Below are 12,961 nucleotides of genomic sequence, written 5' to 3' on the forward strand. Positions count from 1 at the left end.
ACATGAAAATCAGTAACTTTAATCTATACAAACACCAATCGGTTAGAAAATATAGTGGAAGTAAAATCACGCAACTGCAACAACAAAAAAATGCTATACATAGGAATATGCAAGGTTTATAGGAAAAAGAATATGTAGACTTTAACAAATGGAGAACACATAATTTTTACTTAGAACAATGTAACATCATACACATATCAATTATCCTTAAATTAATCCATAACTTAATGGAGCCTAATAAAATGGAAACGGGGTTGTTTTGAAACTAAGGAAGCTGATTTTGCAGTTCATGCAAATTCAAAGTGCATATGAATATCTCACATTTAGGAATTTATCCTACAGATATAATTCATATGTGTGAAATGGCATATATGCTGGGTTATTTATTGTCACATCATAATTGCAAAGAAGTGAATATAGTCTAAATAACTATCATCAAAAGAATTGGTTAACTCTTTTTTGGTATATTTATATAATTAAATGCTATGCAACCATAAAAATGGAAGCTTACTGATATAGAACAATCTTCCAAATATACTGTTAAATCTAAAAATCAAAGCGCAAGAAGAATGAGTGACGTATGTTACCTATATGTGGAAAATAAAGAAATATGTATATTCTTTTAGAGCCATAGACTATCTCTGGGAAAATATGTAAAATCCTGGGTGCTAGGGAACAAGGGTTTGCGGGTACCATGATTTTACTTATATACCTACTTACTCCATACTCATTTGTATCTTTGTAATTTTCACCAGTATATGTTGCCACAAAATAAAATCGTTTTCAACAGGAGATTATACACAAAGTAAGGAACCCTTTCAACTTCGATCCCAACAGGTGAAGGGGAGACACATTTTCTACTTTTCTGTAAAAAGGGGGTACGTAAGGTAGCTAAACTTGAACAAATGGTATTTAAAATGTACAAATACATTTCTATGGGAACACAACAAAGAACAAAATTAATTCTGCTCTGGATTTGGGCAGAGCTCCTTGACCTGGGCCTCAAAATTTAGAAAGATGTTGGAAAGGGAGTCTGGGTGACAGGAAGAATGAAATCAAGGTGACAAAGGTACCTTGTGGATTGGAAGGGGTAAATTGTTCAGCTGAACGGTAGCCCATAGAAAACAAGTTGAAACGGTTGGAGGAAGAAAGCAAAGGTGATTTTCAATCGGGTCACGTAGAACCTTGCAGGCTATTCTTGGAAGAGTCTGGACTCATTTTCTTGGTTTCAAGTGAGTCTTTGAAAGTCTGGGAGCAGATTTTCTGGAGGAAAGTCATGCTTTAGGAGTATTATCAGGGTTACTTTAGGACACAGAATTAACTAGCTCTCATTCATTCACTTATCCACTCATTGTACAAATATTTGCTCAGTGTCTGCTATGAGTCAGGTAGGCCTTGTATAAAATCAACTATATTTTGAAACTTTTATACATTGATTTGGGTTTTTTGATGCTAAAAGTAATATACATTTCTTATCTACAATTTTAGAAATATGCAGAATTACAAAGAAGAATGACTCATAATTCTCCTGCCTAAAATAAACACGGTTAAGATTCTGATGTGTGCATACGCGCATGCATGGGTTATTTTATACACACACACCGACACATCAGTATACTCTGTTTTATTTAATTTTATATCATGAATATTTCTGACATTTTCAAAGATAATTGACTACTTTAAAATTTAATAGAGACCTTAATCTCTGTCAGATGATGTGAGAAGCACTTTTTATATATCGTATCACTTAGTACTTAAAAAAAAAAAAAAGCCCTATGACATCATTTGCCTCTAATCTCTATTTCAAAGATGAGGACAGTGTACTAAGGATACCTGGTTGGGTGAGTAATGGGGAGAGGATTCAATCCCAGGGATAACTGCAGACACCAGGCTGCTAATAATCAAAGGCAACCATCTCCCTAGCAAGATGACATCAATAGCCAGGTAGGGCTCCATCTTGTGGATGCCCCATAGGTCCCATCAATGGTTTCAGATTTTTGGTCAATTACACTGTTTCTAATTATATGCGAATATATCCCATGACTCATTCAGGAGACAGAGAGAATAAGAAGGGAAAAAAAAAATGTTTTCCTTCCATTTTTCAAGCTGGATGGAGCTGCTCCATAATGAAAAACTCTTGTAAATCTCTGGTTAACCCCCAGAGCCACATCACTGGCATTTACGTTGATGAAAATCTCTTCAAAATTATTTCCCTAGCTTAGCTGTAAGTCTTCATTTTTGGTGCTGATGTCACTTTTTCCGTGTCTTCAGAAGCATTTAAATAGGATTTGAAGAGAAATTGATTAAGGAGCTGCTAGCTACCAGATGAGTGGGCACTGATATTAAGCTACAATTTGGATAATCGTTCCAATTCTTTATCCTTAAATTGAAAAGTGCTTGTGTTTATTTTGCCATTCTTAATATAATTTTCTATTAAATTACTACTTTCCACTAATTTCCATTACTTAAATTATTTCAATTAATGGGAGAAAATTAATTTATCATGGGGATTATAATGCTCAAACATTTTATTTAATTATGAATAAAAACTGAGAGGAGAAGGTAAATGAAAACATTTGCTTAGTATCTGCTATGGGCTGTCTACTGTTACTTAACTTGTACAATTAACCCCATTTTATAGCATATATACCAAAGAGTAAGTAAATTTTAAGGTAAATAATGATAAATAATGTAGCCAGAGCTTGAACCCAGGTTTTACTGATTTCAAAATCCACATTTTTTCAACACAACATGCAACTGTCTCAAAAATCTAAGAAAAGAGAGAGAGAGAGAGAGAGGCTTGCCTAATCACATAATAAATAAAAGCTTTAAAAGAAGAATTTTACAGAATGACTTGGTGTTATACTATGTTCAATGAAGTGATCGCTAAAGGCTTTGTGTGTGTTGTTTTGTTTTTTTGTTTTATAAGGTAAATTCTGCCTTCTAGAAGGTTCTGGATTTTATCATTTGATAATGTCACTGCAGCCAGTTGAAACAGCTTGCAGGATTTACCAAAAGTGGGATTTTGTTTGTTTTATTAAAAAAAAAAATACTGAAAGTTCTCCTTACCAAATCAATGGCAATGTCAAGGATAAAACAGAACTGTGTGTTTAATGCATGAAATAAAGACTTGAAAACCATACATCCAAAGACAGGATCATTATTTAAGTGCCAACGAGATTACACACCAGGGCTGAAATAAAGAAGCCATCAGCAGTGACTTGAGTAGCAAAGTTTGTTTTCTCTCAGGAGAAAGTCTGCTTGCTGCTTCAGTCCTCCAAACACAGTTTAAAAGAGAATTTGAAGGGGGGGGGGGGGAAGGTAACATGTTAAGCTTCCCATCATTAAAACATAAAGACTTTAGGGAAATGAAATAACTTTGGGTTTTACTTAAAAATCAAGTCTATAGATTGCCTTAAGCCAGTATATGCGAAAATATGTTTTTGGTTCAGATTATTTTTGAGCATCCACAAGAATTGTACATACAACTCACTGTGTAGACTGCAGACTGGCACAGGGAAGTGGACGTACCCTCTGACATTTGATAACAATTCATCTTGCAAAGTTTTAGAATAATCTGCCAGTCAAAACAAATCAAATCTTTTGGTGAACTTTCTTCTAACAGCAAGGTCTTATTTGTATATTTCTTACTAACTTGGGATTTTTATCTGAATGCTCTGGTATGGTCCCAGTGAAAATACTCACATGCTCTCAGTGGAAATACTCAGGGTGTATACTGTGAAAAGTTAAATTTCCCATTGGGGAGTACCTACATCATGGAGTAATTCTGAAGTGTGAGGAACTATGGACTGTTGCTTTGCATTTTTAGCCTGAAGCCATGATAAGACAGTGTACTGAAATATTAATTTATCTGTATTTTTTCAGTGCTTTAGAATAGGCTTAGAGAAGGAAAAGGTTTTATTTCTTCCTTCTTCCATCAGATCAGAGAATTCTCACCCAAGATATTAGGAGACGCACAGACTAAAACTTCCCCTTCGGGAACACTGCTAAACCACAGGACACCCCACGCCTTCCAGCCTCTGCACAAAACCTTTTGTTTCTAGGAATTAGAAGACCCTTCCACCACTGTGTGCAATTTCTCTGTATTCACTGGACACCAGGTCAGCGAGTTTTGATTCTGGTGCTTTTGCGATTCATGAATCAGCAATGATGTCCATTGCACTGATGTGATCCTCTTACTATTGGTGCATGGTGAGAGAATAAAAAATCAGAATCCAAATTAAAAAGCAACACAGAATACTTCTGTAACACTGGGAAATATCCTCTTTGAATGAACACAAATATTCCAGAGAGTAGACATATTTGCAACTTCAAAATGACACGGTATAGCTCCTATTCTTTAAATGCCCTGTTTATTCTTTGTTCTTTTGACATGAATGAAAAAGGCCTTTAAATTCTTAACAGATGTGATTAGGAAGAATTTGTACATATCCTAAAGACTAATTTAAATATGGGATTGGGGCTACTAATTGAGAGATCTGTGTGGTTATACTTGATTTATAAATAGGCTGTCCTAGATAAAAAGGAGCCAGGAACCAATGTGCCAGATAAAAGAGACCAGATGCTAAGAAAAGTAGACCTATTTTCTAGAAAGGTCCTTCAGCGGAGAGATACTGTGGGAGAAAATGTAGCTGTGCCTTGTGGGCCATATTTTCAATCACTTCCTCAAAAACTGGGAAAAAAAATCAAATGCACCACATACTTGTTCTGATATTGGTAAGTATTTAAATCTATCCATGAGTACATGAGAAAGCCCCTCTATTTCCTTCACGTATCTGTAACTTTTTTATTTACAAGAAGGGAAAGTAGTTCAGTAGAGGTGTATGTTCACACACTAACTGGGAGAAAACATTTACCAAAATAAATCTCTGTGAATCGCAGAAAATTCCTTTTAAAATCAAGTTTGAGTTACACATTACAAATCACATCAGAAAACTTATTCTTTTCCTTATGGTAGTCAGTCTCTTGATTATTAGGGACCATGAGCCCTAGCTTGGAAGTAGAAACTTAAATCAGTGACTTTATTTTTATTGCCAAACACAGATCTGAATTCATATAATAAGAGAGCAGTAGAGATGAGATATGACAGAATTCATTAATGTGCCAAGGACGTGGCCAACTTGTCTACAACTAGTTAAAAGGCAAATACACAGATTGATCATTTTTCTTTCCAGGACTGTACGTCACAATACACATGGCCTGTTTCCTAAAACCTTCTGTCTAATGTTTAATAGATTGATGGAACTTCAAAAACAACACTCTCTACAATCCTGCTAGACAAGAGGGGACATGAAGATACTCTAGGTTAGAAGAGAGACTATTTGCAGTCTGAGCTAGGAAGAATTAGACTTTTTACTTCCTATTTTCCTCCTTTTATTTTTAAGACTTTATTTTTAAGTAATCTCTATACCCAACATGGGGCTCAAACTCACAACCCCGAGACCAAGAGTCGTATGATCCACTGACTGAGTCAGCCAGGCACTCCCCGTTTCCCTTCTTTAAACTAAAAATTTCCTTTGGCTTCAAAGGGGGTTGTGGCTTGAATCTGAGATAAAAATAACTGGTAAACCATTTTGATTTGGTTTTTACTTTAAAAAATATTTTATCTTCAGCCTGAAACTCACAAAGTCGTTACTAGATTTATCAATATGATCTCCATGCCGAAGATGTAAAGTCCAGTTTTAAATTCTCCTTTCCTTAAAGAAGGGACGTGGAATAGTTTTTAGAGTCAAACTTCCCAAGTTCTGGCACCTGGTGCCTCTCCATATTGGGCAGAACACACGGCCTCTCTGAATCCCAATATCTTGGTGTTAGAATGGTACCACCCACCTGGCCTGCTTCCCAAGGATTACCCCAAAAGGAAAAATGAGATTAATACATAGTAAACCTTTGAAATAAGAGTTAGTCTAAGGCAGGATGTTATCGTCAAAGCTCAAGGTTAGTGTTCTATGGACTTCATAAAACATCATCTTCCTAGACCTGCATGTTCTTTTAAAAAAACAATGCATTATTCATTAAGCTGAAAGTGAATAAACTATTCTTTGGTCCAGAATTGTCCAGTCCTCTCTAGAAGTCAGTCTAATTGTCCCATGTTCCACCCTTGGTCAAATCACTTAACTTTATCTCCTCCACATTATTTGCTCCTTTGTCTCCTAGTTCCAGAATTGTACAGACTCTACCTGACACAAGCAAATAAATTCGCTAAATTAACTGCTCTTTGAAGAGCTGCGTTAAGAACAATTAGATGCACCGATGAGGAGACTTTATTCTTCGTTTACATAAATGCACAAAAACTGGTACAGGAGAACCCAAATTCCTCCCCTCAAACTAGAATTTCAACCTTATGGTATTAGCCAAAAAAGGAAGTTGTTCCACAGGGGCTAGGTATCTTAACTTGTGGGGACGTGCTGAACCACCAGAGATATACTCTCCTCACCTTCTTGTCTGGTAACCAGACTGGACTTAACTGGGGTAGGAGGCAGCCACAGCTTTTTGGCCCAGTGAAGACGAATTGGTATGTCACATATCATTTCCCTGAACAGCTCACCGGGTGAAGTTACTGCATTTTATGTGTGTTTGGAACTATATACTCTTAAATGCACACTACGGGGCATCTGAAATGGTTTATATTATAAAATGTTCCATAATGTGCAAAGTAATTTTCAAATATGTTACCTCATTGGAGTTTTGTAACAGCTAAGACAGGAAGCTCACTATGGCCCCCATTTTAGAAATGGAGACTGAGAGGCACAAAGAAGTTACACAACATGCTTAAGGTCACGTGTGTCATAAAAGAACAGGAGGAGAGCCTCGTTTCCTGGCTCCTGGTTCAGTGCTCTCTGGACTCTACTGACCTGTTACGCTGCCCGTCCATTTGCTCGGTCACTCGGTCCCTGCAGTTGGTGCACGTTATCCAGTGGCTGCAGAGCAGAAAATACTCTCTGAGCCCCAGCTTCTGGGTAGGTCATGATAACTACCTGTGCCTCAGTTTCTTCATATGTAAACCCAAAGGGTTTGAACTAGATGATTTCCAAAGCAAATCCATGGCTAGCGTGATAAAATGGGAAGAGCACAGCATGGAGTGTGCATCATAACAATTCAAGATGGGAATTTTGTTTCTGCCTGGCTATGTGATTTGGAAAAAAAATTCTACAACGTTGCTGGTTATTAGTTTCCTCCTATGTAAAGCCGCAGATGCTAACATTAACTTTGAAACAATCTTATGAAAAATAAGTACAATAATAAATGTAAAAGAATTTGCCAAATGGCAAGCGTTCAATAAATATCAATTATTCTGTTTAGTGTTAACACTTGTCATATTCTCAAGGCATTTTATTATTTTTAATAGCAGTTTTATCATTATCTATAAAGGCATTGCTAGCCTTACTAACTTCAAAGACAAATCGTTCAATATATGATCAAAAATAGCTTTATGAAACAATGCTTTTATTAAGCAGTTAATCTGTAGGGCTGTAGCATTGATTATTTTCTGAGGATCAACTCAGAAGTCTAAGACCTGAGATTCAATGATAAGAAATGTGAGCCAATTTTAGTGTGATTCTCCTCTTTGTTTCTAATAGGAGTATGAAAAATAAGCAGATGAATTCTCCGTAAGAGAGCATTTAAAATCTTATTGCATAGGCTTATCCTTTAGACCACAAAGAAAAGGAAGCAGGTCCATGTGAAAAAAAAAAATTATTTATGGTCTTCAAACAAGGAGCACAGCTAGTGGGTTTGAATAATTCTGCTTGCCCAAATGTTTCATTAAAACTGTGAAGTAAAAATATATAATTTATTTTTAGAAATCATTTAGGCTTACTATTAAATAGTAACATCTTTGGAAAAATTAAATCACAATTGTTTTATCAGAGAAAGGGTAAGAAATCACATAGCTACATCCCCAAAAAGAGCAACTCACCAGTTACAATGAACGTGAAGGTTTTAATGTAGTTCTGGCAGGGCTGAGTCAGATTAGAGAGAAAAATCATACAGACATATAAGGATCTTTCTCTTTTTGTCTCTCTTATTACAAAGTAAGAAACATTTGGGGAACTTTTTTAAATTTAAAATTTTTATTTTTAACATGTATTAATTTGAAGCACCATTTCAGGTCCAGGTGCCATGTGGAAAGTGATTGATGTTCCAGGGATGGAAAAAGGGTGAATACTGGGAGACATCCAAGTTATAAACATTTAAAAATCCTGGAAAAATACACATTTCCTCTAAGAATAGATCCGCACAAAGAATCTAATTTTATTTTTGTTTGTTTGTTGCTTCATACATCCAAAGTAATATTATAAGCAGTTTTCAAATAAACATAATTAATCTTTGACCCTATCAAAATAACTACCCATTTAGCTTATCTATATTTTTGTTTACTAAAAATATCAACACCATATTTTAATGTATGTAGTTCAATACCATTTATATTCAAAACATGTCTAACTTCAATATAAAAGGAATTTTTAAATTTAATTGTTATTTTATTTTATAAATAGTTAAGTAAAAAATGTTTTAGAAAATATTAGAAAATGAGCTTTAGAAGGGAAGGAAATTCAGTTTTTATAAAATTCACCTTTAATTTCAAAAGTTAGTGTATATTACCTTGGTATACAGGCTTGAAAACAGTATCTGAGCTCTGAAATATGCAACCTAATAAAATAAAACTTAACTGGCACATATGACTGAAGATAGCAAGTTAATCTTGGGGTTTTATATTCAGAAAAAACATTTTTTTACAGGCTTCATTGTAACACCAATTTTTGCATGCTCAGATATGGTCCAGGTTCACTGAGCAAAATCACTCTCAAGATGCTGCATTTCTGCTTTCCACCCTGTATATATATTTTTTCACATAAGGTTTGTACTAGAAAAAAGTACTCAACCTTGCCAGAATCTACTATAAATCCCCAAATGTGATTGCTGTAATTTATAAAGGTAATACATGCCTACTTTATGGTAAGAGATGTGCCTCTTTGAACAGACTCCATTTTATTTAGACCAAGCTTGAGATGGCCCCTAGTTCTGGACCTAAAGTTGCTAAATTTTGTAATAGTAATAGAGCTTCAAAAAAAAAAAATCATAATAAAAGCACCACAAATATCCAAGGTCTAAGAGCAGTCATGTTTAGTTTGGTTTTTTCTTCTTAATATAATTTCTAAGAGATAAACCCAGGAACTCATCAGGCTTTATGGTCAGGGTCCTGATAGCAGTGAAGAATAATAAAAGCCCAGCTATTTGAAACACCAACTTAAAGAATCTAAATAAGCCTAATGAACTTCACTCTGACTAAAGTCAGAAATAAGAATAAAGGTGTGAGGAGTGCCTGGCTGGCTCAGTTGGTTAACCGTCTGCGGCTGAGGGGTCAGAACTCAGGTCAGGATCTCAGGGTCCTGGGGTACAGCCTTGCATTGGGCTCCCTGCTCAGTGGGGAGTCTGTATCTCCCTTCTCCCTCTGGCCCTCCCACACCCTGCTTCTACACCCTTCTTCCCCCTCTCAAATAAATAAATCAAATCTTAAAAAAAAAAAAAAAAGAATAAAGGTGTGAATAAAGTGTGATGACCTAACTCTTTAAAACTTCTCTAACGGCCTTGACCTTCAGTTACCTCTGTCGAGATAAGCAATATTATGAACATGTCGGTATTTTAAGTAGGAAAAAGTTACACAAGTCAAACTTATAGATCTCATGCTTCTTTCATTTTCCATTTATTATTGCTTCAGGTTTATACAACCTACAGAAAATTAGCTCAATTGATTAGGGAGTGGAGCAATGAGACCTGAGGATCATTTTGGTCTTGGGAGAAAAAAGTTAGCTATATTCTGTGCTTTGGTATGGCACAGAGTAAAGCTGATTCTATCAAGCCATCTACAAAAGGTATGCCATTGGCCCCAAAGGGAAGAAGTTCAAAACAACATATATGGACCATTATTATCTATCACTACTTACAGAAAAATACTTCCCATACCTTCATGGGAGTGAGCCAATGGTTATCATCTTTGGCACTATTCAGCACATATTTAGATAATTTACAGTTGAGGAACTAAGAACCTGAATTTAAAATACAGCATTGTATTGTTTACATTATCTAGCTCTGTTATTTCAATTTGCTATAATTCATTTTTATTTATTTATTTTCTTTTTTTAAATTTAATTTCATTTTTTCAGTGTCCCAAGATTCATTGTTTATGTACCACACACAGTGCTCCATGCAGTACATGCCCTCCTTAATAAAATAACCTCCTTTATATCAATTGTTTAAGTAAATGATATCCAGAAAATATAGCACTAAATGCAAATTACTTTGTCTTACATAATATCATGTAGATACATTTTCCATTCCCGGTACCAGAATCAGCACTCTCACCATTCAGTGATAACCAAAGTCTATAATATTAAATGATTCAAAAGAGCTTCAGTTTTTATTATGAAATTCTGTTAAATAAAATTATTTTTATTTTTGTTCATTCATTCATTATTTACTAAATGTCTACTCTGTGCCAGGTTTTGTCTCATACCGAAGTAAAAGACAGAGGAAGTCCTGATACAGAGCAGACTCAAAAACACATCTACTTCCTACCCACCTTTCACAAACACAATGCCATTACATTACAAATCACAAATAAAGGAAAACTTTTATTAAGCCTAATCATTCCTCTAGCACGTTCTATTATGTTATTTTGGGAAAAGCTCTGAACCTTACACATTACACCCCAGAGCTAACAATAGCTGTTAAAAAGGAAAAGTCTCTAGTTACACAGCTCTGGCTTCTGTTCATTTTGTGATTATTATTATAAGTCAAAAGTCTATAGCAATAAAAATGACATCAACAGGAACAACAATAACCATAATATGCACCAAATACTGTCTCCAGCTAGATTAACAATGCGTATTCATTGCATGAGGGCGGGTGGAAAATCTTGGGGACTAGCTGACTCAATAAAAGGCCAATAAGGAACAAATCATGGTAACTTTCTGCTTCCATCAGGTCACAAGGCTCTCAGGGTAGAAATTAAAATCTGGTTTACAACTTGAAAAATGAACTTCAAGTCATGTAAAAAGATCAGTCAGCATCATGTTGAAAAAAAGACCTTGGAAAAAACTGTTTAGGCCGTCAAGAGTTCATGACACTTTATTATGATTTTTTATGATCTGCAAACAAAAGGGAAAAATCCAACTTTTGCTAAAGTAGGCAGTGGATTAGGCCAGCAAAGAAAAGGCAAAAAGACATCTCTGAATGCCTGATGAGCTTCATATTGTCTTTTAGGGAAGGAAATAACATTAAAAAATACATAGAAGTGAAAAAATATGGAAATTTGAATGCCACATCTGAAAACCCTGAGATCGGTCATCCTTAAACCTCTTTACATAAAATAAATGTTTAAGCAGGTACCCTCAATGGGCTTCAACTTACATATTTACAAATAATAAACATATACTACTATACAAATATGTTATATACATTAAACCTACGCACAAAAAGGAAAAGTTTAAAGGACTAAATAAAACTGCATACAAGTAGCATATCTTATTTTCTTTCTTTCTTTCTTTCTTTTTTTTTTTTTTTCTGGAAAAAGATTCTATTGCTCACAGCCTGGCTTCTGGCCATTCCACTCTGGTGACCACTTTGTAGAAATAAAAACTGACTGAAGATAAAGTCAGAGGAAATAGTAATTTAGCATATATTACTCATGAGAACATTCTGTAAAAGGGTATGTTTTAAGGTAATAAATATAGAATAGCATTGTAAATCTATGAATAGAAAGATTCTGTGTATCACTAAAACTGTATTAACTTCCTAGTTAAATTCCTAAGTGTCACTGACCATCAAATAAGCTTAGCCCTGAGCCAGATGAAAAGCATGTTATGTGTGTTCTCAAGCAACAATACTAATACTGCAGAAAATCTGAAGTTAGAATTCTCAACACTGGTGCATCACTTGATTTATCTGTCAGGATAGTAAATCCTCAATGTAAACTCTTAAATTCTGACCTAGAGACCATTCAGTACTGAGGCTAACATTTACCTTCCTTACCCTTTCTTCTTAGGTGGTATAAATAGAGATTATACAGATTATATAGAATATGTGGAGGATTAAGTGAAAGGTTACCTCTCAGCCCTTGAGAAGCTTTCATTTATGTGATGAAGCGTATTTACTAATTAAACAGACTCGCCCATGGACAAGTCTGAAACTCTTTCTAGCCTAATGCATCTGAAATAAATAAAAATGCATTTGTTTAAAATATTCTTTAATTGATTTTTGCCCACCAATTTTGTCCAGCATTTTCCATTTTGTAAAAATTAGTCAGGTTTCTCTTAACCAAAGTGTGATGAATGCACGCATTGTGATATTACCCTGAATATTTCAGTCACTAATAAGCTATTTATTTATAAGCCATGTGGCTATAGGAAGAATAGTAAAGACCCTAGAAGACACAATTTACATATTGACTCAATTATTGGCAATCAAGCATTACTTAGAGCCATTTTTTTAAATGAATGCTTTTGTTTTATCAGACTCTACAAGTGCATGAAATAGAAGTGATATTGTTATATTTCTCATAGTTCTCCTTGAGGTTTTTATGAAACCTTAAGAAGAAAGTATATAGGAAAGAGATTGTACATTTTACAATTATAAGTACTTGATCTAAAAAAAAAAAAAAGTCGTATGGCCTAAGATTAATGCAAAAATATTATGGACTGAGATTTAAACCAAATTGGTTGTGTATGCATTTACTTATCACCCAGTAGGCATGGCAGAACTCCATCTTATTATGTTTAAAAGTATAAATCTCAAATTTGTACGTCATATGGATGGAATGTATCCAGCAATAAATATGCAGTTTAGAGGAACCTTTGCAATGCTGTAGAATAATTTGGACAGCTGGTGTTATTGGTTGATCTACAAGGTTTTTGGTGTTCTTATCAATCTGCTCTTTTAC

Source organism: Meles meles, chromosome 9, assembly GCF_922984935.1.
Source record: "Meles meles chromosome 9, mMelMel3.1 paternal haplotype, whole genome shotgun sequence".
NCBI classification, from domain to species: Eukaryota; Metazoa; Chordata; class Mammalia; order Carnivora; family Mustelidae; genus Meles; species Meles meles.